This window comes from Argopecten irradians, chromosome 9 (genome assembly GCF_041381155.1).
Source record: "Argopecten irradians isolate NY chromosome 9, Ai_NY, whole genome shotgun sequence".
In the NCBI taxonomy this organism is placed as follows: Eukaryota; Metazoa; Mollusca; class Bivalvia; order Pectinida; family Pectinidae; genus Argopecten; species Argopecten irradians.
This window is the reverse complement of record NC_091142.1, coordinates 38,552,876-38,577,498: the sequence shown is the minus strand read 5'-3', so window position 1 is coordinate 38,577,498 and position 24,623 is coordinate 38,552,876. Positions and strand designations below refer to the sequence as shown.

The 24,623-nt window shown below is 31.4% G+C and overlaps 15 non-coding genes across 15 annotated transcripts; all 15 read left to right on the top strand.

The window, feature by feature from the left end:
* Positions 1-1,587: 1,587 nt before the first annotated feature.
* Trnal-uag (transfer RNA leucine (anticodon UAG)) lies at positions 1,588-1,668 on the top strand. The gene has a single exon. It is a non-coding gene; the product is annotated as a tRNA-Leu (tRNA).
* A 1,390-nt stretch (positions 1,669-3,058) lies between these two features.
* Trnal-uag (transfer RNA leucine (anticodon UAG)) lies at positions 3,059-3,139 on the top strand. The gene has a single exon. It is a non-coding gene; the product is annotated as a tRNA-Leu (tRNA).
* Positions 3,140-4,529: 1,390 nt separating this feature from the next.
* Trnal-uag (transfer RNA leucine (anticodon UAG)) lies at positions 4,530-4,610 on the top strand. Its single transcript has one exon. It is a non-coding gene; the product is annotated as a tRNA-Leu (tRNA).
* Positions 4,611-6,000: 1,390 nt separating this feature from the next.
* On the top strand, positions 6,001-6,081 carry Trnal-uag (transfer RNA leucine (anticodon UAG)). The gene has a single exon. It is a non-coding gene; the product is annotated as a tRNA-Leu (tRNA).
* Positions 6,082-7,473: 1,392 nt separating this feature from the next.
* Trnal-uag (transfer RNA leucine (anticodon UAG)) lies at positions 7,474-7,554 on the top strand. Its single transcript has one exon. It is a non-coding gene; the product is annotated as a tRNA-Leu (tRNA).
* Positions 7,555-8,943: 1,389 nt separating this feature from the next.
* Positions 8,944-9,024, top strand: Trnal-uag (transfer RNA leucine (anticodon UAG)). The gene has a single exon. It is a non-coding gene; the product is annotated as a tRNA-Leu (tRNA).
* A 1,394-nt stretch (positions 9,025-10,418) lies between these two features.
* Trnal-uag (transfer RNA leucine (anticodon UAG)) lies at positions 10,419-10,499 on the top strand. Its single transcript has one exon. It is a non-coding gene; the product is annotated as a tRNA-Leu (tRNA).
* Positions 10,500-11,895: 1,396 nt separating this feature from the next.
* On the top strand, positions 11,896-11,976 carry Trnal-uag (transfer RNA leucine (anticodon UAG)). The gene has a single exon. It is a non-coding gene; the product is annotated as a tRNA-Leu (tRNA).
* A 1,401-nt stretch (positions 11,977-13,377) lies between these two features.
* Trnal-uag (transfer RNA leucine (anticodon UAG)) lies at positions 13,378-13,459 on the top strand. The gene has a single exon. It is a non-coding gene; the product is annotated as a tRNA-Leu (tRNA).
* Positions 13,460-14,885: 1,426 nt separating this feature from the next.
* Positions 14,886-14,966, top strand: Trnal-uag (transfer RNA leucine (anticodon UAG)). Its single transcript has one exon. It is a non-coding gene; the product is annotated as a tRNA-Leu (tRNA).
* A 1,413-nt stretch (positions 14,967-16,379) lies between these two features.
* Positions 16,380-16,461, top strand: Trnal-uag (transfer RNA leucine (anticodon UAG)). The gene has a single exon. It is a non-coding gene; the product is annotated as a tRNA-Leu (tRNA).
* Positions 16,462-17,872: 1,411 nt separating this feature from the next.
* Positions 17,873-17,955, top strand: Trnal-uag (transfer RNA leucine (anticodon UAG)). The gene has a single exon. It is a non-coding gene; the product is annotated as a tRNA-Leu (tRNA).
* Positions 17,956-20,861: 2,906 nt separating this feature from the next.
* Positions 20,862-20,943, top strand: Trnal-uag (transfer RNA leucine (anticodon UAG)). Its single transcript has one exon. It is a non-coding gene; the product is annotated as a tRNA-Leu (tRNA).
* A 1,408-nt stretch (positions 20,944-22,351) lies between these two features.
* On the top strand, positions 22,352-22,433 carry Trnal-uag (transfer RNA leucine (anticodon UAG)). Its single transcript has one exon. It is a non-coding gene; the product is annotated as a tRNA-Leu (tRNA).
* A 1,390-nt stretch (positions 22,434-23,823) lies between these two features.
* On the top strand, positions 23,824-23,904 carry Trnal-uag (transfer RNA leucine (anticodon UAG)). The gene has a single exon. It is a non-coding gene; the product is annotated as a tRNA-Leu (tRNA).
* The last annotated feature ends 719 nt before the right edge of the window (positions 23,905-24,623 follow it).

Below are 24,623 nucleotides of genomic sequence, written 5' to 3'. Positions count from 1 at the left end.
GAAATAAACCAAGTAATATTACAAATTGTTACGGTTATTTCCCTTCAGACGATTCAAACAAGATACTTTCTTGCATCACGTATGTCAATTCGAAGTCATCGTCTCTAAAAGGTGAGATCCTGTGCTGTTTCCTTTTCTGCAGCATTGCTATTTACTGCAAAATGGCTTTTTTATGTGGCCTTGTATATATATATATACCCGAAACCATACAAAAGGGAAAATTGAAAGAAACCACCTAGCCAGCGACATATACTAAAGCCATTTTACAGGCATCACAATCTTTAAGTCCATGTAATAACCTTTGCATTCTATTTAATTGTTGGAATCATATGTAATTTGATAAATACAATATATATATATATTTCCCTTCAAACACATCAAACAGGTAACTATATAATAGATAACTAACCATCTTTTAAAATTACCTATATGAAGTCGAAGTCATTATCTAAATTGGGATCCTGCTCTGTTTCCTGCAAAAGAACTATTTTTTGAAGCCATAAAAATGTATATGAGGAAAATTGAAAGAAATCTTTGTTTTCTTGACTTTAGCAAGATGATATGTGCACAAGTATAAGAAATAATTATTGTACAATACAGAAAACACATCAATTGATTTCGACAGAGTGGTTTGCATCTTCTTATTTTTCACAACGGAACTAGAAATATGTAGAGTTTTTGTTATATCTTTATAAACCTTACATGTATGTCCAAGAGACAATAAAAGTAAGATTTTCGTGTGGAAACAATTGATTTATATTCTCTTTCAGGTTTCACAGCATTTTATAAGTACTGGAGTGCGGGGACGCAAAAATTTGTGTTAAATCAAATTGTATAAGTTTAACAAAAAGACGAAGTAAATCCAAGTATTATTACAAATTGTTACGGTTATTTCCATTCAAACGTTGCAAACAAGAGACTTTCTTGCATCACGTATGTCAATTCGAAGTCATCATCACTAAAAAGTGAGATCCTGTGCTGTTTCCTATTCTGCAGCAATACTGTTTCCTGCAAAATGGCTATTTTGATGTGGCCTTGTATAGATATATACCCAAAACTATACACAAGGGAAAATTGAAAGAAACCACCTAGCCAGCGACATATACTAAAGCCATTTTACAGGCATCACAATCTTTAAGTCCATGTAATAACCTTTGCATTCTATTTAATTGTTGGAATCATATGTAAATTGATAAATACAATATTGAATTTTGACAATGTCTAGGTGCCGTTTTGAAGGATTGCATTAAGAAATAACCGTTAATTGATTGTTAAAAAGATTATTAAAAGGTTGTTAAATCAAAATATTGCCTAATACATTTACTTGTATATGAAAGTAATTTCAAAAGAAGTTTAAGAAAGAGAGATATTAAGTTTGAGAAATACCCCACCGCTTCTTTCTAAGATATAATGCCAAAGCCCTTGTTTCGAATTAGTCCTGAAAAGCCTCTTGAATAACTAGGCAAAAAGAGGAAACTACAAATGAATTTTGAGAAATATTTCTTCAAAATTTTGAAAAAAAAGCAATATCAAACTTCAATTGTAAAAATATTTTTCTACGTATTGGAAATTATCATTAACTGTACAGGTAGCGTGGCCGAGCGGTCTAAGGCGCTGGTTTTAGGCACAAGTCTCATTGAGGCGTGGGTTCGAATCCCACCGCTGCCAGATTAATAATTTATTCTCGTTGAAAGTAGAAGTTTAATTGTACTGCTGAGGGATGCCGTAAAATTAATAAAGCCTGAACAGAACTTCCATTTTTTAAAAATCAAATTGTACATCTTTAAAACAAAAGATGAAATGAAATCAAGTGTTATTACATTGTCACGGTTATTTCCCTTCAAACACATCAAACAGGTAACTATATAATAGATAACTAACCATCTTTTAAAATTACCTATATGAAGTCGAAGTCATTATCTAAATTGGGATCCTGCTCTGTTTCCTGCAAAAGAACTATTTTTTGAAGCCATAAAAATGTATATGAGGAAAATTGAAAGAAATCTTTGTTTTCTTGACTTTAGCAAGATGATATGTGCACAAGTATAAGAAATAATTATTGTACAATACAGAAAACACATCAATTGATTTCGACAGAGTGGTTTGCATCTTCTTATTTTTCACAACGGAACTAGAAATATCTAGTTTTTTTTATATCTTTATAAACCTTACATGTATGTCCAAGAGACAATAAAAGTAAGATTTTCGTGTGGAAACAATTGATTTCTATTCTCATTCAGGTTTCACAGCATTTTATAAGTACTGGAGTGCGGGGACGCAAAAATTTGTGTTAAGTTAAATTGTATAAGTTTAACAAAAAGACGAAATAAATCCAAGTATTATTACAAATTGTTACGGTTATTTCCATTCAAACGTTGCAAACAAGATACTTTCTTGCATCACGTATGTCAATTCAAAATCATCATCACTAAAAAGTGAGATCCTGTGCTGTTTCCTATTCTGCAGCAGTACCGTTTCCTGCAAAATGGCTACTTTGATGTGGCCTAGTATAGATATATACCCAAAACCATGCACAAGGGAAAATTGAAAGAAACCACCTAGCCAGCGACATATACTAAAGCCATTTTACAGGCATCACAATCTTTAAGTCCATGTAATAGCCTTTGCATTCTATTTAATTGTTGGAATCATATGTAAATTGATAAATGCAATATTTAATTTTGACAATGTCTGGGTGCCGTTTTGAAGGATTTCATTAAGAAATAACCGTTAATTGATTGTTAAAAAGATTATTAAAAGGTTGTTAATTCAAAATATTGCCTAATATATTTACTTGTATATGAAAGTAATTTCAAAAGAAGTTTAAGAAAGAGAGATATTAAGTTTGAGAAATACCCCCACCGCTTCTTTCTAAGATATAATGCCAAAGCCCTTGTTTCGAATTAGTCCTGAAAAGCCTCTTGAATAACTAGGCAAAAAGAGGAAATTACAAATGAATTTTGAGAAATATTTCTTCAGAATTTTGAAAAAAAAGCAATATCAAACTTGAATTGTAAAAATATTTTTCTACGTATTGGAAATTATCATTAACTGTACAGGTAGCGTGGCCGAGCGGTCTAAGGCGCTGGTTTTAGGCACCAGTCTCATTGAGGCGTGGGTTCGAATCCCACCGCTGCCAGATTAATATTTTATTCTCGTTGAAAGTAGAAGTTTAATTGTACTGCTGAGGGATGCCGTAAAATTAATAAAGCCTGAACAGAACTTCCATTTTTTTAAAAATCAAATTGTACATTTTTAAAACAAAAGATGAAATGAAATCAAGTGTTATTGCATTGTCACGGTTATTTCCCTTCAAACACATCAAACAAGTAACTATATAATAGATAACTAACCATCTTTTAAAATTACCTATATGAAGTCGAAGTCATTATCTAAATTGGGATCCTGCTCTGTTTCCTGCAAAAGAACTATTTTTTGAAGCCATAAAAATGTATATGAGGAAAATTGAAAGGAATCTTTGTTTTCTTGACTTTAGCAAGATGATATGTGCACAAGTATAAGAAATAATTATTGTACAATACAGAAAACACATCAATTGATTTCGACAGAGTGGTTTGCATCTTCTTATTTTTCACAACGGAACTAGAAATATCTAGTTTTTTTTATATCTTTATAAACCTTACATGTATGTCCAAGAGACAATAAAAGTAAGACTTTCGTGTGGAAACAATTGATTTCTATTCTCATTCAGGTTTCACAGCATTTTATAAGTACTGGAGTGCGGGAACGCAAAAATTTGTGTTAAATCAAATTGTATAAGTTTAACAAAAAGACGAAATAAATCCAAGTAATATTACAAATTGTTACGGTTATTTCCATTCAAACGTTGCAAACAAGATACTTTCTTGCATCACGTATGTCAATTCGAAATCATCATCACTAAAAAGTGAGATCCTGTGCTGTTTCCTATTCTGCAGCAGTACCGTTTCCTGCAAAATGGCAATTTTGATGTGGCCTTGTATAGATATATACCCAAAACCATACACAAGGGAAAATTGAAAGAAACCACCTAGCCAGCGACATATACTAAAGCCATTTTACAGGCATCACAATCTTTAAGTCCATGTAATAGCCTTTGCATTCTATTTAATTGTTGGAATCATATGTAAATTGATAAATACAATATTGAATTTTGACAATGTCTAGGTGCCGTTTTGAAGGATTGCATTAAGAAATAACCGTTAATTGATTGTTAAAAAGATTATTAAAAGGTTGTTAAATCAAAATATTGCCTAATACATTTACTTGTATATGAAAGTAATTTCAAAAGAAGTTTAAGAAAGAGAGATATTAAGTTTGAGAAATACCCCACCGCTTCTTTCTAAGATATAATGCCAAAGCCCTTGTTTCGAATTAGTCCTGAAAAGCCTCTTGAATAACTAGGCAAAAAGAGGAAACTACAAATGAATTTTGAGAAATATTTCTTCAGAATTTTGAAAAAAAAGCAATATCAAACTTCAATTGTAAAAATATTTTTCTACGTATTGGAAATTATCATTAACTGTACAGGTAGCGTGGCCGAGCGGTCTAAGGCGCTGGTTTTAGGCACCAGTCTCATTGAGGCGTGGGTTCGAATCCCACCGCTGCCAGATTAATATTTTATTCTCGTTGAAAGTAGAAGTTTAATTGTACTGCTGAGGGATGCCGTAAAATTAATAAAGCCTGAACAGAACTTCCATTTTTTTAAAATCAAATTGTACATTTTTAAAACAAAAGATGAAATGAAATCAAGTGTTATTACATTGTCACGGTTATTTCCCTTCAAACACATCAAACAGGTAACTATATAATAGATAACTAACCATCTTTTAAAATTACCTATATGAAGTCGAAGTCATTATCTAAATTGGGATCCTGCTCTGTTTCCTGCAAAAGAACTATTTTTTGAAGCCATAAAAATGTATATGAGGAAAATTGAAAGAAATCTTTGTTTTCTTGACTTTAGCAAGATGATATGTGCACAAGTATAAGAAATAATTATTGTACAATACAGAAAACACATCAATTGATTTCGACAGAGTGGTTTGCATCTTCTTATTTTTCACAACGGAACTAGAAATATCTAGTTTTTTTTTATATCTTTATAAACCTTACATGTATGTCCAAGAGACAATAAAAGTAAGACTTTCGTGTGGAAACAATTGATTTCTATTCTCATTCAGGTTTCACAGCATTTTATAAGTACTGGAGTGCGGGAACGCAAAAATTTGTGTTAAATCAAATTGTATAAGTTTAACAAAAAGACGAAATAAATCCAAGTATTATTACAAATTGTTACGGTTATTTCCATTCAAACGTTGCAAACAAGATACTTTCTTGCATCACGTATGTCAATTCGAAGTCATCATCACTAAAAAGTGAGATCCTGTGCTGTTTCCTATTCTGCAGCAATACCGTTTCCTGCAAAATGGCTATTTTGATGTGGCCTTGTATAGATATATACCCAAAACCATACACAAGGGAAAATTGAAAGAAACCACCTAGCCAGCGACATATACTAAAGCCATTTTACAGGCATCACAATCTTTAAGTCCATGTAATAACCTTTGCATTCTATTTAATTGTTGGAATCATATGTAAATTGATAAATACAATATTGAATTTTGACAATGTCTAGGTGCCGTTTTGAAGGATTGCATTAAGAAATAACCGTTAATTGATTGTTAAAAAGATTATTAAAAGGTTGTTAAATCAAAATATTGTCTAATACATTTACTTGTATATGAAAGTAATTTCAAAAGAAGTTTAAGAAAGAGAGATATTAAGTTTGAGAAATACCCCACCGCTTCTTTCTAAGATATAATGCCAAAGCCCTTGTTTCGAATTAGTCCTGAAAAGCCTCTTGAATAACTAGGCAAAAAGAGGAAACTACAAATGAATTTTGAGAAATATTTCTTCAGAATTTTGAAAAAAAAGCAATATCAAACTTGAATTGTAAAAATATTTTTCTACGTATTGGAAATTATCATTAACTGTACAGGTAGCGTGGCCGAGCGGTCTAAGGCGCTGGTTTTAGGCACCAGTCTCATTGAGGCGTGGGTTCGAATCCCACCGCTGCCAGATTAATATTTTATTCTCGTTGAAAGTAGAAGTTTAATTGTACTGCTGAGGGATGCCGTAAAATTAATAAAGCCTGAACAGAACTTCCATTTTTTTAAAATCAAATTGTACATTTTTAAAACAAAAGATGAAATGAAATCAAGTGTTATTACATTGTCACGGTTATTTCCCTTCAAACACATCAAACAGGTAACTATATAATAGATAACTAACCATCTTTTAAAATTACCTATATGAAGTCGAAGTCATTATCTAAATTGGGATCCTGCTCTGTTTCCTGCAAAAGAACTATTTTTTGAAGCCATAAAAATGTATATGAGGAAAATTGAAAGAAATCTTTGTTTTCTTGACTTTAGCAAGATGATATGTGCACAAGTATAAGAAATAATTATTGTACAATACAGAAAACACATCAATTGATTTCGACAGAGTGGTTTGCATCTTCTTATTTTTCACAACGGAACTAGAAATATCTAGTTTTTTTTTTTATATCTTTATAAACCTTACATGTATGTCCAAGAGACAATAAAAGTAAGACTTTCGTGTGGAAACAATTGATTTCTATTCTCATTCAGGTTTCACAGCATTTTATAAGTACTGGAGTGCGGGAACGCAAAAATTTGTGTTAAATCAAATTGTATAAGTTTAACAAAAAGACGAAATAAATCCAAGTATTATTACAAATTGTTACGGTTATTTCCATTCAAACGTTGCAAACAAGATACTTTCTTGCATCACGTATGTCAATTCGAAATCATCATCACTAAAAAGTGAGATCCTGTGCTGTTTCCTATTCTGCAGCAGTACCGTTTCCTGCAAAATGGCAATTTTGATGTGGCCTTGTATAGATATATACCCAAAATCATACACAAGGGAAAATTGAAAGAAACCACCTAGCCAGCGACATATACTAAAGCCATTTTACAGGCATCACAATCTTTAAGTCCATGTAATAACCTTTGCATTCTATTTAATTGTTGGAATCATATGTAAATTGATAAATACAATATTGAATTTTGACAATGTCTAGGTGCCGTTTTGAAGGATTGCATTAAGAAATAACCGTTAATTGATTGTTAAAAAGATTATTAAAAGGTTGTTAAATCAAAATATTGCCTAATACATTTACTTGTATATGAAAGTAATTTCAAAAGAAGTTTAAGAAAGAGAGATATTAAGTTTGAGAAATACCCCACCGCTTCTTTCTAAGATATAATGCCAAAGCCCTTGTTTCGAATTAGTCCTGAAAAGCCTCTTGAATAACTAGGCAAAAAGAGGAAACTACAAATGAATTTTGAGAAATATTTCTTCAGAATTTTGAAAAAAAAGCAATATCAAACTTGAATTGTAAAAATATTTTTCTACGTATTGGAAATTATCATTAACTGTACAGGTAGCGTGGCCGAGCGGTCTAAGGCGCTGGTTTTAGGCACCAGTCTCATTGAGGCGTGGGTTCGAATCCCACCGCTGCCAGATTAATATTTTATTCTCGTTGAAAGTAGAAGTTTAATTGTACTGCTGAGGGATGCCGTAAAATTAATAAAGCCTGAACAGAACTTCCATTTTTTTAAAATCAAATTGTACATTTTTAAAACAAAAGATGAAATGAAATCAAGTGTTATTACATTGTCACGGTTATTTCCCTTCAAACACATCAAACAGGTAACTATATAATAGATAACTAACCATCTTTTAAAATTACCTATATGAAGTCGAAGTCATTATCTAAATTGGGATCCTGCTCTGTTTCCTGCAAAAGAACTATTTTTTGAAGCCATAAAAATGTATATGAGGAAAATTGAAAGAAATCTTTGTTTTCTTGACTTTAGCAAGATGATATGTGCACAAGTATAAGAAATAATTATTGTACAATACAGAAAACACATCAATTGATTTCGACAGAGTGGTTTGCATCTTCTTATTTTTCACAACGGAACTAGAAATATCTAGTTTTTTTTATATCTTTATAAACCTTACATGTATGTCCAAGAGACAATAAAAGTAAGACTTTCGTGTGGAAACAATTGATTTCTATTCTCATTCAGGTTTCACAGCATTTTATAAGTACTGGAGTGCGGGAACGCAAAAATTTGTGTTAAATCAAATTGTATAAGTTTAACAAAAAGACGAAATAAATCCAAGTATTATTACAAATTGTTACGGTTATTTCCATTCAAACGTTGCAAACAAGATACTTTCTTGCATCACGTATGTCAATTCGAAGTCATCATCACTAAAAAGTGAGATCCTGTGCTGTTTCCTATTCTGCAGCAATACCGTTTCCTGCAAAATGGCTATTTTGATGTGGCCTTGTATAGATATATACCCAAAACCATACACAAGGGAAAATTGAAAGAAACCACCTAGCCAGCGACATATACTAAAGCCATTTTACAGGCATCACAATCTTTAAGTCCATGTAATAACCTTTGCATTCTATTTAATTGTTGGAATCATATGTAAATTGATAAATACAATATTGAATTTTGACAATGTCTAGGTGCCGTTTTGAAGGATTGCATTAAGAAATAACCGTTAATTGATTGTTAAAAAGATTATTAAAAGGTTGTTAAATCAAAATATTGCCTAATACATTTACTTGTATATGAAAGTAATTTCAAAAGAAGTTTAAGAAAGAGAGATATTAAGTTTGAGAAATACCCCACCGCTTCTTTCTAAGATATAATGCCAAAGCCCTTGTTTCGAATTAGTCCTGAAAAGCCTCTTGAATAACTAGGCAAAAAGAGGAAACTACAAATGAATTTTGAGAAATATTTCTTCAGAATTTTGAAAAAAAAGCAATATCAAACTTCAATTGTAAAAATATTTTTCTACGTATTGGAAATTATCATTAACTGTACAGGTAGCGTGGCAGAGCGGTCTAAGGCGCTGGTTTTAGGCACCAGTCTCATTGAGGCGTGGGTTCGAATCCCACCGCTGCCAGATTAATATTTTATTCTCGTTGAAAGTAGAAGTTTAATTGTACTGCCGAGGGATGCCGTAAAATTAATAAAGCCTGAACAGAACTTCCATTTTTTTAAAAATCAAATTGTACATTTTAAAAACAAAAGATGAAATGAAATCAAGTGTTATTACATTGTCACGGTTATTTCCCTTCAAACACATCAAACAGGTAACTATATAATAGATAACTAACCATCTTTTTAAAATTACCTATATGAAGTCGAAGTCATTATCTAAATTGGGATCCTGCTCTGTTTCCTGCAAAAGAACTATTTTTTGAAGCCATAAAAATGTATATGAGGAAAATTGAAAGAAATCTTTGTTTTCTTGACTTTAGCAAGATGATATGTGCACAAGTATAAGAAATAATTATTGTACAATACAGAAAACACATCAATTGATTTCGACAGAGTGGTTTGCATCTTCTTATTTTTCACAACGGAACTAGAAATATGTAGAGTTTTTGTTATATCTTTATAAACCTTACATGTATGTCCAAGAGACAATAAAAGTAAGATTTTCGTGTGGAAACAATTGATTTATATTCTCTTTCAGGTTTCACAGCATTTTATAAGTACTGGAGTGCGGGGACGCAAAAATTTGTGTTAAATCAAATTGTATAAGTTTAACAAAAAGACAAAGTAAATCCAAGTATTATTACAAATTGTTACGGTTATTTCCATTCAAACGTTGCAAACAAGATACTTTCTTACATCACGTATGTCAATTCGAAGTCATCATCACTAAAAAGTGAGATCCTGTGCTGTTTCCTATTCTGCAGCAATACTGTTTCCTGCAAAATGGCTATTTTGATGTGGCCTTGTATAGATATATACCCAAAACCATACACAAGGGAAAATTGAAAGAAACCACCTAGCCAGCGACATATACTAAAGCCATTTTACAGGCATCACAATCTTTAAGTCCATGTAATAACCTTTGCATTCTATTTAATTGTTGGAATCATATGTAAATTGATAAATACAATATTGAATTTTGACAATGTCTAGGTGCCGTTTTGAAGGATTGCATTAAGAAATAACCGTTAATTGATTGTTAAAAAGATTATTAAAAGGTTGTTAAATCAAAATATTGCCTAATACATTTACTTGTATATGAAAGTAATTTCAAAAGAAGTTTAAGAAAGAGAGATATTAAGTTTGAGAAATACCCCACCGCTTCTTTCTAAGATATAATGCCAAAGCCCTTGTTTCGAATTAGTCCTGAAAAGCCTCTTGAATAACTAGGCAAAAAGAGGAAACTACAAATGAATTTTGAGAAATATTTCTTCAGAATTTTGAAAAAAAAGCAATATCAAACTTGAATTGTAAAAATTATTTTTCTACGTATTGGAAATTATCATTAACTGTACAGGTAGCGTGGCCGAGCGGTCTAAGGCGCTGGTTTTAGGCACCAGTCTCATTGAGGCGTGGGTTCGAATCCCACCGCTGCCAGATTAATATTTTATTTCTCGTTGAAAGTAGAAGTTTAATTGTACTGCTGAGGGATGCCGTAAAATTAATAAAGCCTGAACAGAACTTCCATTTTTTTAAAATCAAATTGTACATTTTTAAAACAAAAGATGAAATGAAATCAAGTGTTATTACATTGTCACGGTTATTTCCCTTCAAACACATCAAACAGGTAACGTATGCATAATAGATAACTAACCATCTTTTAAAATTACCTATATGAAGTCGAAGTCATTATCTAAATTGGGATCCTGCTCTGTTTCCTGCAAAAGAACTATTTTTTGAAGCCATAAAAATGTATATGAGGAAAATTGAAAGAAATCTTTGTTTTCTTGACTTTAGCAAGATGATATGTGCACAAGTATAAGAAATAATTATTGTACAATACAGAAAACACATCAATTGATTTCGACAGAGTGGTTTGCATCTTCTTATTTTTCACAACGGAACTAGAAATATCTAGTTTTTTTTTATATCTTTATAAACCTTACATGTATGTCCAAGAGACAATAAAAGTAAGACTTTCGTGTGGAAACAATTGATTTCTATTCTCATTCAGGTTTCACAGCATTTTATAAGTACTGGAGTGCGGGAACGCAAAAAATTTGTGTTAAATCAAATTGTATAAGTTTAACAAAAAGACGAAATAAATCCAAGTATTATTACAAATTGTTTACGGTTATTTCCATTCAAACGTTGCAAACAAGATACTTTCTTGCATCACGTATGTCAATTCGAAGTCATCATCACTAAAAAGTGAGATCCTGTGCTGTTTCCTATTCTGCAGCAATACCGTTTCCTGCAAAATGGCTATTTTAATGTGGCCTTGTATAGATATATACCCAAAACCATACACAAGGGAAAATTGAAAGAAACCACCTAGCCAGCGACATATACTAAAGCCATTTTACAGGCATCACAATCTTTAAGTCCATGTAATAACCTTTGCATTCTATTTAATTGCTGGAATCATATGTAAATTGATAAATACAATATTGAATTTTGACAATGTCTAGGTGCCGTTTTGAAGGATTGCATTAAGAAATAACCGTTAATTGATTGTTAAAAAGATTATTAAAAGGTTGTTAAATCAAAATATTGTCTAATACATTTACTTGTATATGAAAGTAATTTCAAAAGAAGTTTAAGAAAGAGAGATATTAAGTTTGAGAAATACCCCACCGCTTCTTTCTAAGATATAATGCCAAAGCCCTTGTTTCGAATTAGTCCTGAAAAGCCTCTTGAATAACTAGGCAAAAAGAGGAAATTACAAATGAATTTTGAGAAATATTTCTTCAGAATTTTGAAAAAAAAGCAATATAAAACTTGAATTGTAAAAATATTTTTCTACGTATTGGAAATTATCATTAACTGTACAGGTAGCGTGGCAGAGCGGTCTAAGGCGCTGGTTTTAGGCACCAGTCTCATTGAGGCGTGGGTTCGAATCCCACCGCTGCCAGATTAATATTTTATTCTCGTTGAAAGTAGAAGTTTAATTGTACTGGCCGAGGGATGCCGTAAAATTAATAAAGCCTGAACAGAACTTCCATTTTTTTAAAATCAAATTGTACATTTTTAAAACAAAAGATGAAATGAAATCAAGTGTTATTACATTGTCACGGTTATTTCCCTTCAAACACATCAAACAGGTAACTATATAATAGATAACTAACCATCTTTTTAAAATTACCTAATATGAAGTCGAAGTCATTATCTAAATTGGGATCCTGCTCTGTTTCCTGCAAAAGAACTATTTTTTGAAGCCATAAAAATGTATATGAGGAAAATTGAAAGAAATCTTTGTTTTCTTGACTTTAGCAAGATGATATGTGCACAAGTATAAGAAATAATTATTGTACAATACAGAAAACACATCAATTGATTTCGACAGAGTGGTTTGCATCTTCTTATTTTTCACAACGGAACTAGAAATATCTAGAGTTTTTTTTATATCTTTATAAACCTTACATGTATGTCCAAGAGACAATAAAAGTAAGACTTTCGTGTGGAAACAATTGATTTCTATTCTCATTCAGGTTTCACAGCATTTTATAAGTACTGGAGTGCGGGGACGCAAAAATTTGTGTTAAATCAAATTGTATAAGTTTAACAAAAAGACGAAAGTAAATCCAAGTATTATTACAAATTGTTACGGTTATTTCCATTCAAACGTTGCAAACAAGATACTTTCTTGCATCACGTATGTCAATTCGAAGTCATCATCACTAAAAAGTGAGATCCTGTGCTGTTTCCTATTCTGCAGCAATACTGTTTCCTGCAAAATGGCTATTTTGATGTGGCCTTGTATAGATATATACCCAAAACCTATACACAAGGGAAAATTGAAAGAAACCACCTAGCCAGCAACATATACTAAAGCCATTTTAACAGGCATCACAATCTTTAAGTCCATGTAATAACCTTTGCATTCTATTTAATTGTTGGAATCATATGTAAATTGTTAAATACAATATTGAATTTTGACAATGTCTAGGTGCCGTTTTGAAGGATTGCATTAAGAAATAACCGTTAATTGATTGTTAAAAAGATTATTAAAAGGTTGTTAAATCAAAATAATTGCCTAATACATTTACTTGTATATGAAAGTAATTTCAAAAGAAGTTTAAGAAAGAGAGATATTAAGTTTGAGAAATACCCCACCGCTTCTTTCTAAGATATAATGCCAAAGCCCTTGTTTCGAATTAGTCCTGAAAAGCCTCTTGAATAAACTAGGCAAAAAGAGGAAATCTACAAATGAATTTTGAGAAATATTTCTTCAGAATTTTGAAAAAAAAAGCAATATCAAACTTGAATTGTAAAATTATTTTTCTACGTATTGGAAATTATCATTAACTGTACAGGTAGCGTGGCCGAGCGGTCTAAGGCGCTGGTTTTAGGCACCAAGTCTCATTGAGGCGTGGGTTCGAATCCCACCGCTGCCAGATTAATATTTTATTCTCGTTGAAAGTAGAAGTTTAATTGTACTGCCTGAGGGATGCCGTAAAATTAATAAAGCCTGAACAGAACTTCCATTTTTTTAAAATCAAATTGTACATTTTTTAAAACAAAGAGAATGAAATGAAATCAAGTGTTATTACATTGTCACGGTTATTTCCCCTTCAATACACATCAAACAGGTAACTATATAATAGATAACTAACCATCTTTAAAAATTACCTATATGAAGTCGAAGTCATTATCTAAATTGGGATCCTGCTCTGTTTTTCCTGCAAAGAAACTATTTTTGAAGCCATAAAAATGTATATGAGGAAAATTGAAAGAAATCTTTGTTTTCTTGACTTTAGCAAGATGATATGTGCACAAGTATAAGAAATAATTATTGTACAATACAGAAAACACATCAATTGATTTCGATAGAGTGTTTTGCATCTTCTATTTTTCACAAACGAACAAGAAATATCTAGTTTTTTTTTATCTTTATAAACCTTACATGTATGTCCAAGAGACAATAAAAGTAAGACTTTCGTGTGGAAACAATTGATTTCTATTCTCATTCAGGTTTCACAGCATTTTATAAGTACTGGAGTGCGGGAACGCAAAAATTGTGTTAAATCAAATTGTATAAGTTTAACAAAAAAGACGAAATAAATCCAAGTATTATTACAAATTGTTACGGTTATTTCCATTCAAACGTTTTTAACAAACAAGATACTTACTTGCATCACGTATGTCAATTCGAAATCATCATCACTAAAAAGTGAGATCCTGTGCTGTTTTCCTATTCTGCAGCAGTACCGTTTCCTGCAAAATGGCAATTTTGAATGTGGCCATTTATAGATATAAATACCCAAAATCATACACAAGTGGAAAATTGAAAGAAACCACCTAGCCAGCGACATAATACTAAAGCCATTTTACAGCAATCACAATCTTTAAGTCCATGTAAATAACTCCTTTGCATTCTATTTAATTGTTGGAATCATATGTAAATTGGGATAAATACAATATTGAAATTTTGACAATGTCTAGGTGCCGTTTTTGAAGGATTTGCATAAGAAATAACCGTTAATTGATTGTTAAAAAGATTAATTAAAAAGGTTGTTAAATCAAATATTGCCTAATACATTTACTTGTATATGAAAGTAATTTCAAAAGAAGTTAAGAAGAAGAGAGATATTAAGTTTGAGAAAATACCCCAAACGACACGCTTTTCTTTCTAAGATATAATGCCAAAGCCTTGTTTCGAATTAGTCCTGAAAAGCCTCTTGAATAACTAGGCAAAAAGAGGAAAACTACAAAATGAATTTTGAGAAAATATTTCTTCAGAATTTTGAAAAAAAAAGCAATATCAAACTTCAATTGTAAAACATATTTTTCTACGTATTGGAAATTATCATTAACTGTACAGGTAGCGTGGCCGAGCGGTCTAAGGCGCTGGTTTTAGGCACCAGTCTCATTGAGGCGTGGGTTCGAATCCCACCGCTGCCAGATTAATATTTTATTCTCGTTGAAAGTAGAAGTTTAATTGTACTGCTGAGGGATGCCGTAAAATTAATAAAGCCTGAACAGAACTTCCATTTTTTAAAAATCAAATTGTACAACAAATTTTTAAAACAAAGATGAAATGAAATCAAGTGTTATTACATTGTCACGGTTTATTTCCCTTCAAACACCATCAAAAACAGGTAACTATATAATAGATAACTAACCATCTTTTAAAATTACCTATATGAAGTCGAAGTCATTATCTAAATTGGGATCCTGCTCTGTTTCCTGCAAAAGAACTATTTTTTGAAGCCATAAAAATGTATATGAGGAAAATTGAAAGAAATCTTTGTTTTCTTGACTTTAGCAAGATGATATGTGCACAAGTATAAGAAATAATTATTGTACAATACAGAAAACACATCAATTGATTTCGACAGAGTGGTTTGCATCTTCTTATTTTTCACAACGGAACTAGAAATATCTAGTTTTTTTTTTATATCTTTATAAACCTTACATGTATGTCCAAGAGACAATAAAAGTAAGACTTTCGTGTGGAAACAATTGATTTCTATTCTCATTCAGGTTTCACAGCATTTTATAAGTACTGGAGTGTCGGGGAACGCAAAAATTTGTGTTAAATCAAATTGTATAAGTTTTAACAAAAAGACGAAATAAATCCAAGTATTATTACAAATTGTTACGGTTATTTCCATTCAAACGTTGCAAAACAAGATACTTTCTTGCATCACGTTATGTCAATTCGAATCATCATCATTAAAAAGTGAGATCCTGTGCTGTTTCCTATTCTGCAGCAATACTGTTTCCTGCAAAATGGCTATTTTGATGTGGCCTTGTATAGATATATACCCAAAACTATACACAAGGGAAAATTGAAAGAAACCACCTAGCCAGCGACATATACTAAAGCCATTTTACAGGCATCACCAATCTTTAAGTCCATGTAATAACCTTTGCATTCTATTTAATTGTTGGAATCATATGTAAATTGATAAATACAATATTGAATTTTGACAATGTCTAGGTGCCGTTTTGAAGGATTGCATTAAGAAATAACCGTTAATTGATTGTTATAAAAGATTATTAAAAGGTTGTTAAATCAAAATATTGCCTAATACATTTACTTGTATATGAAAGTAATTTCAAAAGAAGTTTAAGAAAGAGAGATATTAAGTTTGAGAAATACCCCACCCGCTTCTTTCTAAGATATAATGCCAAAGCCCTTGTTTCGAATTAGTCCTGAAAAGCCTCTTGAATAACTAGGCAAAAAAGAGGAAACTACAAATGAAAAAAATTTTGAGAAATATTTCTTCAGAATTTTGAAAAAAAAGCAATATCAAACTTCAATTGTAAAACATATTTTTCTACGTATTGGAAATTATCATTAACTGTACAGGTAGCGTGGCCGAGCGGTCTAAGGCGCTGGTTTTAGGCACCAGTCTCCTTGAGGCGTAGGGTTCGAATCCCACCGCTGCCAGATTAATATTATTCTCGTTTTCGAAAGTAGAAGTTTAATTGTACTGTTGTGAGGGATGCCGTTAAATTAATAAAGCCTGAACAGAACTTCCATTTTTTTTAAATCAAATTGTACATTTTTAAAACAAAAGATGAAATGAAATCAAGTGTTATTACATTGTCACGGTTAATTTCCCTTCAAACACATCAAAACAGGTAACTATATAATAGATAACTAAACCATCTTTTAAAATTACCTATATGAAGTCGAAGTCATTATCTAAATTGGGTTCCTGCTCTGTTTCCTGCAAAAGAACTATTTTTTTGAAGCCATAAAAATGTATATGAGGAAAATTGAAAGAAATCTTTGTTTTCTTGACTTTAGCAAGATGATATGTGCACAAAGTAATAAGAAATAATTATTGTACAATACAGAAAACACATCAATGATTTCGACAGAGTGGTTTGCATCTTCTTATTTTTTCACAACGGAACTAGAAATATCTAGGTTTTTTTTATATATCTTTATAAACCTTACATGTAAGTCCAAGAGACAATAAAAGTAAGACTTTCGTGTGGAAACAATTGATTTCTATTCTCATTCATGGTTTCACAGCATTTTATAAGTACTGGAGTGCGGGGACGCAAAAATTTGTGTTAAATCAAAATTGTATAAGTTTAACAAAAAGACGAAATAAATCCAAGTATTATTACAAATTGTTACGGTTATTTCCATTCAAACGTTGCAAACAAGAATACTTTCTTGCATCACGTATGTCAATTCGAAGTCATCATCACTAAAAAGTGAGATCCTGTGCTGTTTCCTATTCTGCAGCAGTACCGTTTCCTGCAAAATGGCTATTTTGATGTGGCCTTGTATAGAATATACCATACCCAAAACCATACACAAGGGAAAATTGAAAGAAACCACCTAGCCAGCGACATATACTAAAGCCATTTTACAGGCATCACAATTTTAAGTCCATGTAATAACCTTTGCATTCTATTTAATTGTTGGAATCATATGTAAATTGATAAATACAATATTGAATTTTGACAATGTCTAGGTGCCGTTTTGAAGGATTGCATTAAGAATAACCGTTAATTGATTGTTAAAAAGATTATTAAAAGGTTGTTAAATCAAAATATTGTCTAATACATTTACTTGTATATGAAAGTAATTTCAAAAAGAAGTTTAAGAAAGAGAGATATTAAGTTTGAGAAAATACCCACCGCTTCTTTCTAAGATATAATGCCAAAGCCCTTGTTTCGAATTAGTCCTGAAAAGCCTCTTGAATAACTAGGCAAAACGAGGAAATTACAAATGAATTTTTGAGAAAAATATTTCTTCAGAATTTTGAAAAAAAAAGCAATATCAAACTTGAATTGTAAAAATATTTTTCTACGTATTGGAAATTATCATTAACTGTACAGGTAGCGTGGCCCGATCGGTCTAAGGCGCTGGTTTTAGGCACCAGTCTCATTGAGGCGTGGGTTCGAATCCCACCGCATGCCAGATTAATATTTTAATTCTCGTTGAAAGTAGAAGTTTAATTGTACTGCTGAGGGATGCCGTAAAATTAATAAAGCCTGAACAGAACTTCCATTTTTTTAAAATCCAAATTGTACATTTTTAAAACAAAAGATGAAATGAAATCAAGTGTTATTACATTGTCACGTTATTTCCCTTCAAACACATCAAACAGGTAACTATATAATAGATAACTAACCATCTTTTAAAATTACCTATATGAAGTCGAAGTCATTATCTAAATTGGGATCCTGCTCTGTTTCCTGCAAAAGAACTATTTTTTGAAGCCATAAAAATGTATATGAGGAAAATTGAAAGAAATCTTTGTTTTTTTTTGACTTTAGCAAGATGATATGTGCACAAGTATAAGAAATAATTATTGTACAATACAGAAACAACATCAATTGATTTTCGACAGTGTGGTTTTGCATCTTCTTATTTTTCACAACGGAACTAGAAATATCTAGTTTTTTTTCATTATCTTTATAAACCTTACATGTATGTCCAAGAGACAATAAAAAAGTAGACTTTCGTGTGGAAACAATTGATTTCTATTCTCAATTCAGGTTTCACAGCATTTTATAAGTACTGGAGTGCGGGAACGCAAAAATTTGTGTTAAATCAAATTGTATAAGTTTAACAAAAAAGACGAAATAAATACAAGTATTATTACAAATTGTTACGGTTATTTCCATTCAAACGTTGCAAACAAGATACTTTCTTGCATCACGTATGTCAATTCGAAAAGTCATCATCACTAAAAAGTGAGATCCTGTGCTGTTTCCTATTCTGCAGCAATTACCGTTTCCTGCAAAATGGCTATTTTGATGTGGCCTTGTATAGATATATACCCAAAACCATACACAAGGGAAAAATTGAAAGAAACCACCTAGCCAGCGACATATACTAAAGCCATTTTACAGGCATCACAATCTTTAAGTCCATGTAATAAACCTTTGCATTCTATTTAATTGTTGGAATCATATGTAAATTGATAAATACAATATTGAATTTTGACAATGTCTGGGTGCCGTTTTGAAGGATTGCATTAAGAAATAACCGTTTTAATTGATTGTTAAAAAAGATTATTAAAAGGTTGTTAAATCAAATATTTTGTCTAATACATTTACTTGTATATGAAAGTAATTTCAAAAAGAAGTTTAAGAAAGAGAGATATTAAGTTTGAGAAATCCCCACCGCTTCTTTCTAAGATATAATGCCAAAGCACCTTGTTTCACGAATTAGTCCTGAAAAGCCTCTTGAATAACTAGGCAAAAAAAGAGGAAACTAACAAATGAATTTTGAGAAATATTTCTTCAGAATTTTGAAAAAAAAAAGCAATATCAAACTTCAATTGTAAAAAATTTTTTTTCTACGTATTGGAAATTATCATTAACTGTACAGGTAGCGTGGCCGAGCGGTCTAAGGCGCTGGTTTTAGGCCACCAGTCTCATTGAGGCGTGGGTCGAAATCCCACCGCTGCCAGATTAATATTTTATTCTCGTTGAAAGTAGAAGTTTAATTGTACTGGTGAGGGATGCCGTAAAATTAATAAAGCCTGAACAGAAACTTCCATTTTTTTAAAAAATCAAATTGTACATTTTTAAACAAAAGATGAAATGAAATCAAGTGTTATTACATTGTCACGGTTATTTCCCTTCAAACACATCAAACAGGTAACTATATAATAGATAAACTAACCATACTTTTAAAATTACCTATATGAAGTCGAAGTCATTATCTAAATTGGGATCCTGCTCTGTTTCCTGCAAAAGAACTATTTTTTGAAGCCATAAAAATGGATATGAGGAAAATTGAAAAAGAAATCTTTGTTTTCTTGACTTTAAAGCAAGATGATATGTGCACAAGTATAAGAAATAATTATTGTACAATACAGAAAACACATCAAGTGATTTCGACAGAGTGGTTTGCATCTTCTTATTTTTCACAACGGAACTAGAAATATCTAGTTTTTTTTTTATATCTTTATAAACCTTACATGTATGTCCAAGAGACAATAAAAGTAAGACTTTCGTGTGGAAACAATTGATTTCTATTCTCATTCAGGTTTCACAGCATTTTATAAGTAACTGGAGTGCGGGGACGCAAAAATTTGTGTTAAATCAAATTGTATAAGTTTAACAAAAAGACGAAATAAATCCAAGTATTATTACAAATTGTTACGGTTATTTCCATTCAAACGTTGCAAACAAGATACTTTCTTGCATCACGTATGTCAATTCGAAGTCAATCATCACTAAAAAGTGAGATCCTGTGCTGTTTCCTATTCTGCAGCAAATACCGTTTCCTGCAAAATGGCTATTTTGATGTGGCCTTGTATAGATATATACCCAAAAACCATACACAAGGGAAAATTGAAAGAAACCACCTAGCCAGCGACATATACTAAAGCCATTTTACAGGCATCACAATCTTTAAGTCCATGTAATAACCTTTGCATTCTATTTAATTGTTGGAATCATATGTAAATTGATAAATACAATATTGAATTTTGACAATGTCTGGGTGCCGTTTTGAAGGATTGCATTAAGAAATAACCGTTAATTGATTGTTAAAAAGATTATTAAAAGGTTGTTAATTCAAAATATTGCCTAATACATTTACTTGTATATGAAAGTAATTTCAAAAGAAGTTTAAGAAAGAGAGATATTAAGTTTGAGAAAATCCCCACCACTTCTTTCTAAGATATAATGCCAAAGCCCTTGTTTCGAATTAGTCCTGAAAAGCCTCTTGAATAACTAGGCAAAAAGAGGAAACTACCAAATGAATTTTGAGAAATATTTCTTCAGAATTTTGAAAAAAAAAAGCAATATCAAACTTCAATTGTAATAATATTTTTCTACGTATTGGAAATTATCATTAACTGTACAGGTAGCGTGGCCGAGCGGTCTAAGGCGCTGGTTTTAGGCACCAGTCTCATTGAGGCGTGGGTTTCGAATCCCACCGCTGCCAGATTAATATTTTATTCTCGTTGAAAGTAGAAGTTTAATTGTACTGGTGAGGGATGCCGTAAAAATTAATAAAGCCTGAACAGAACTTCCATTTTTTTAAAAATCAAATTGTACATTTTTAAAACAAAAGATGAAATGAAATCAAGTGTACTTACATTGTCACGGTTTATTTCCCTTCAAACACATCAAACAGGTAACTATATAATAGATAACTAACCATCTTTTAAAATTACCTATATGAAGTCGAAGTCATTATCTAAATTGGGATCCTGCTCTGTTTCCTGCAAAAGAACTATTTTTTGAAGCCATAAAAATGGATATGAGGAAAATTGAAAGAAATCTTTGTTTTCTTGACTTTAGCAAGATGATATGTGCACAAGTATAAGAAATAATTATTGTACAATACAGAAAACAGAGTGGTTTTGATCTTCGACAGAGTGGTTATGCATTTATTTTCACAACGGAACTAGAAATATCTAGTTTTTTTTTTTATTATATATCTTTATAAACCTTACATGTATGTCCAAGAGACAATAAAAGTAAGACTTTCGTGTGGAAACAATTGATTTCTATTCTCATTCAGGTTTCACAGCATTTTATAAGTACTGGAGTGCGGGGACGCAAAAATTTGTGTTAAATCAAATTGTATAAGTTTAACAAAAAGACGAAATAAATCCAAGTATTATTACAAATTGTTACGGTTATTTCCATTCAAACGTTGCAAACAAGATACTTTCTTGCATCACGTATGTCAATTCAAAGTCATCATCACTAAAAAGTGAGATCCTGTGCTGTTTCCTATTCTGCAGCAGTTACCGTTTCCTGCAAAATGGCTATTTTGATGTGGCCTTGTATAGATATATACCCAAACCCATACACAAGGGATAAAATGAAAGAAACCACCTAGCCAGCGACATATACTAAAGCCATTTTACAGGCATCACAATCTTTAAGTCCATGTAATAAACCTTTGCATTCTATTTAATTGTTGGAATCAATATGTAAATTGATAAATACAATATTGAATTTTGACAATGTCTGGGTGCCGTTTTGAAGGATTGCATTAAGAAATAACCGTTAATTGATTGTTAAAAAAGATTATTAAAAGGTTGTTAATTCAAAATATTGTCCTAATACATTTACTTGTATATGAAAGTAATTTCAAAAGAAGTTTAAGAAAGAGAGATATTAAGTTTTGAGAAAATCCCCACCGACTTCTTTCTAAGATATAATGCCAAAGCCCTTGTTTCGAATTAGTCCTGAAAAGCCTCTTGAATAACTAGGCAAAAAGAGGAAACTACAAATGAATTTTGAGAAATATTTCTTCAGAATTTTTGAAAAAAAAGCAATATCAAACTTCAATTGTAAAAATATTTTTCTACGTATTGGAAATTATCATTAACTGTACAGGTAGCGTGGCCGAGCGGTCTAAGGCGCTGGTTTTAGGCACCAGTCTCATTGAGGCGTGGGTATCGAATTCCACCGCTGCCAGATTAAATATTTTATTCTCGTTGAAAGTAGAGAGTTTAATTGTACTGGTGAGGGATGCCGTAAAATTAATAAAGCCTGAACAGAACTTCCATTTTTTTAAAAATCAAATTGTACATTTTTAAAACAAAAGATGAAATGAAATCAAGTGTTATTACATTGTCACGGTTATTTCCCTTCAAACACATCAAACAGGTAACTATATAATAGATAACTAACCATCTTTTTAAAATTACCTATATGAAGTCGAAGTCATTATCTAAATTGGGATCCTGCTCTGTTTCCTGCAAAAGAACTATTTTTTGAAGCCATAAAAAATGGATATGAGGAAAATTGAAAGAAATCTTTGTTTTCTTGACTTTAGCAAGATGATATGTGCACAAGTATAAGAAATAATTATTGTTACAATACAGATTTCGACAGAGTGGTTTTGCATCTTCTTATTTTTCACAACGGAACTAAGAAATATCTAGTTTTTTTATATATCTTTATAAACCTTACATGTATGTCCAAGAGACAATAAAAGTAAGACTTTCGTGTGGAAACAATTGATTTCTATTCTCATTTCAGGGTTTCACAGCATTTTATAAGTACTGGAGTGCGGGGACGCAAAAATTTGTGTTAAATCAAATTGTATAAGTTTAACAAAAAGACGAAATAAATCCAAGTATTATTACAAATTGTTACGGTTATTTCCATTCAAACGTTGCAAACAAGATACTTTCTTGCATCACGTATGTCAATTCGAAGTCATCATCACTAAAAAGTGAGATCCTGTGCTGTTTCCTATTCTGCAGCAGTACCGTTTCCTGCAAAATGGCTATTTTGATGTGGCCTTGTATAGATATATACCCAAAACTATACACAAGGGAAAATTGAAAGAAACCACCTAGCCATCGACATATACTAAAGTCCATTTTACAGGCATCACAATCTTTAAGTCCATGTAATAACCTTTGCATTCTATTTAATTGTTGGAATCATATGTAAATTGATAAATACAATATTGAATTTTGACAATGTCTGGGTGCCGTTTTGAAGGATTGCATTAAGAAATAACCGTTAATTGATTGTTAAAAAAGATTATTAAAAGGTTGTTAAATCAAAATATTGCCTAATACATTTACTTGTATATGAAAGTAATTTCAAAAGAAGTTTAAGAAAGAGAGATATTAAGTTTGAGAAAAATCCCCACCACTTCTTTCTAAGATATAAATGCCAAAGCCCTTGTTTCGAATTAGTCCTGAAAAGCCTCTTGAATAACTAGGCAAAAAGAGGAAACTACAAATGAATTTTGAGAAATATTTCTTCAGAATTTTGAAAAAAAAAGCAATATCAAACTTCAATTGTAAAAATATTTTTCTACGTATTGGAAATTATCATTAACTGTACAGGTAGCGTGGCCGAGCGGTCTAAGGCGCTGGTTTTAGGCACCAGTCTCATTGAGGCGTGGGTTCGAATCCCACCGCTGCCAGATTAATATTTTATTCTCGTTGAAAGTAGAAGTTTAATTGTACTGGTGAGGGATGCCGTAAAATAATAAAGCCTGAACAGAACTTCCATTTTTTTAAAATCAAATTGTACATTTTTAAAACAAAAGATGAAATGAAATCAAGTGTTATTACATTGTCACGGTTATTTCCCTTCAAACACATCAAACAGGTAACTATATAATAGATAACTAAACCATCTTTTAAAATTACCTATATGAAGTCGAAGTCATTATCTAAATTGGGATCCTGCTCTGTTTCCTGCAAAAGAACTATTTTTTGAAGCCATAAAAATGGTATATGAGGAAAATTGAAAGAAATCTTTGTTTTCTTGACTTTAGCAAGATGATATGTGCACAAGTATAAGAAATAATTATTGTACAATACAGAAAACACATCAATTGATTTCGATAAGAGTGTTTGCATCTTCTTATTTTTCACAACGGAACTAGAAATATCTAGTTTTTTTTATATCTTTATAAACCTTACATGTATGTCCAAGAGACAATAAAAGTAAGACTTTCGTGTGGAAACAATTGATTTTCTATTCTCATTCAGGTTTCACAGCATTTTATAAGTACTGGAGTGCGGGGACGCAAAAATTTGTGTTAAATCAAATTGTATAAGTTTAACAAAAAGACGAAATAAATCCAAGTATTATTACAAATTGTTACGGTTATTTCCATTCAAACGTTGCAAACAA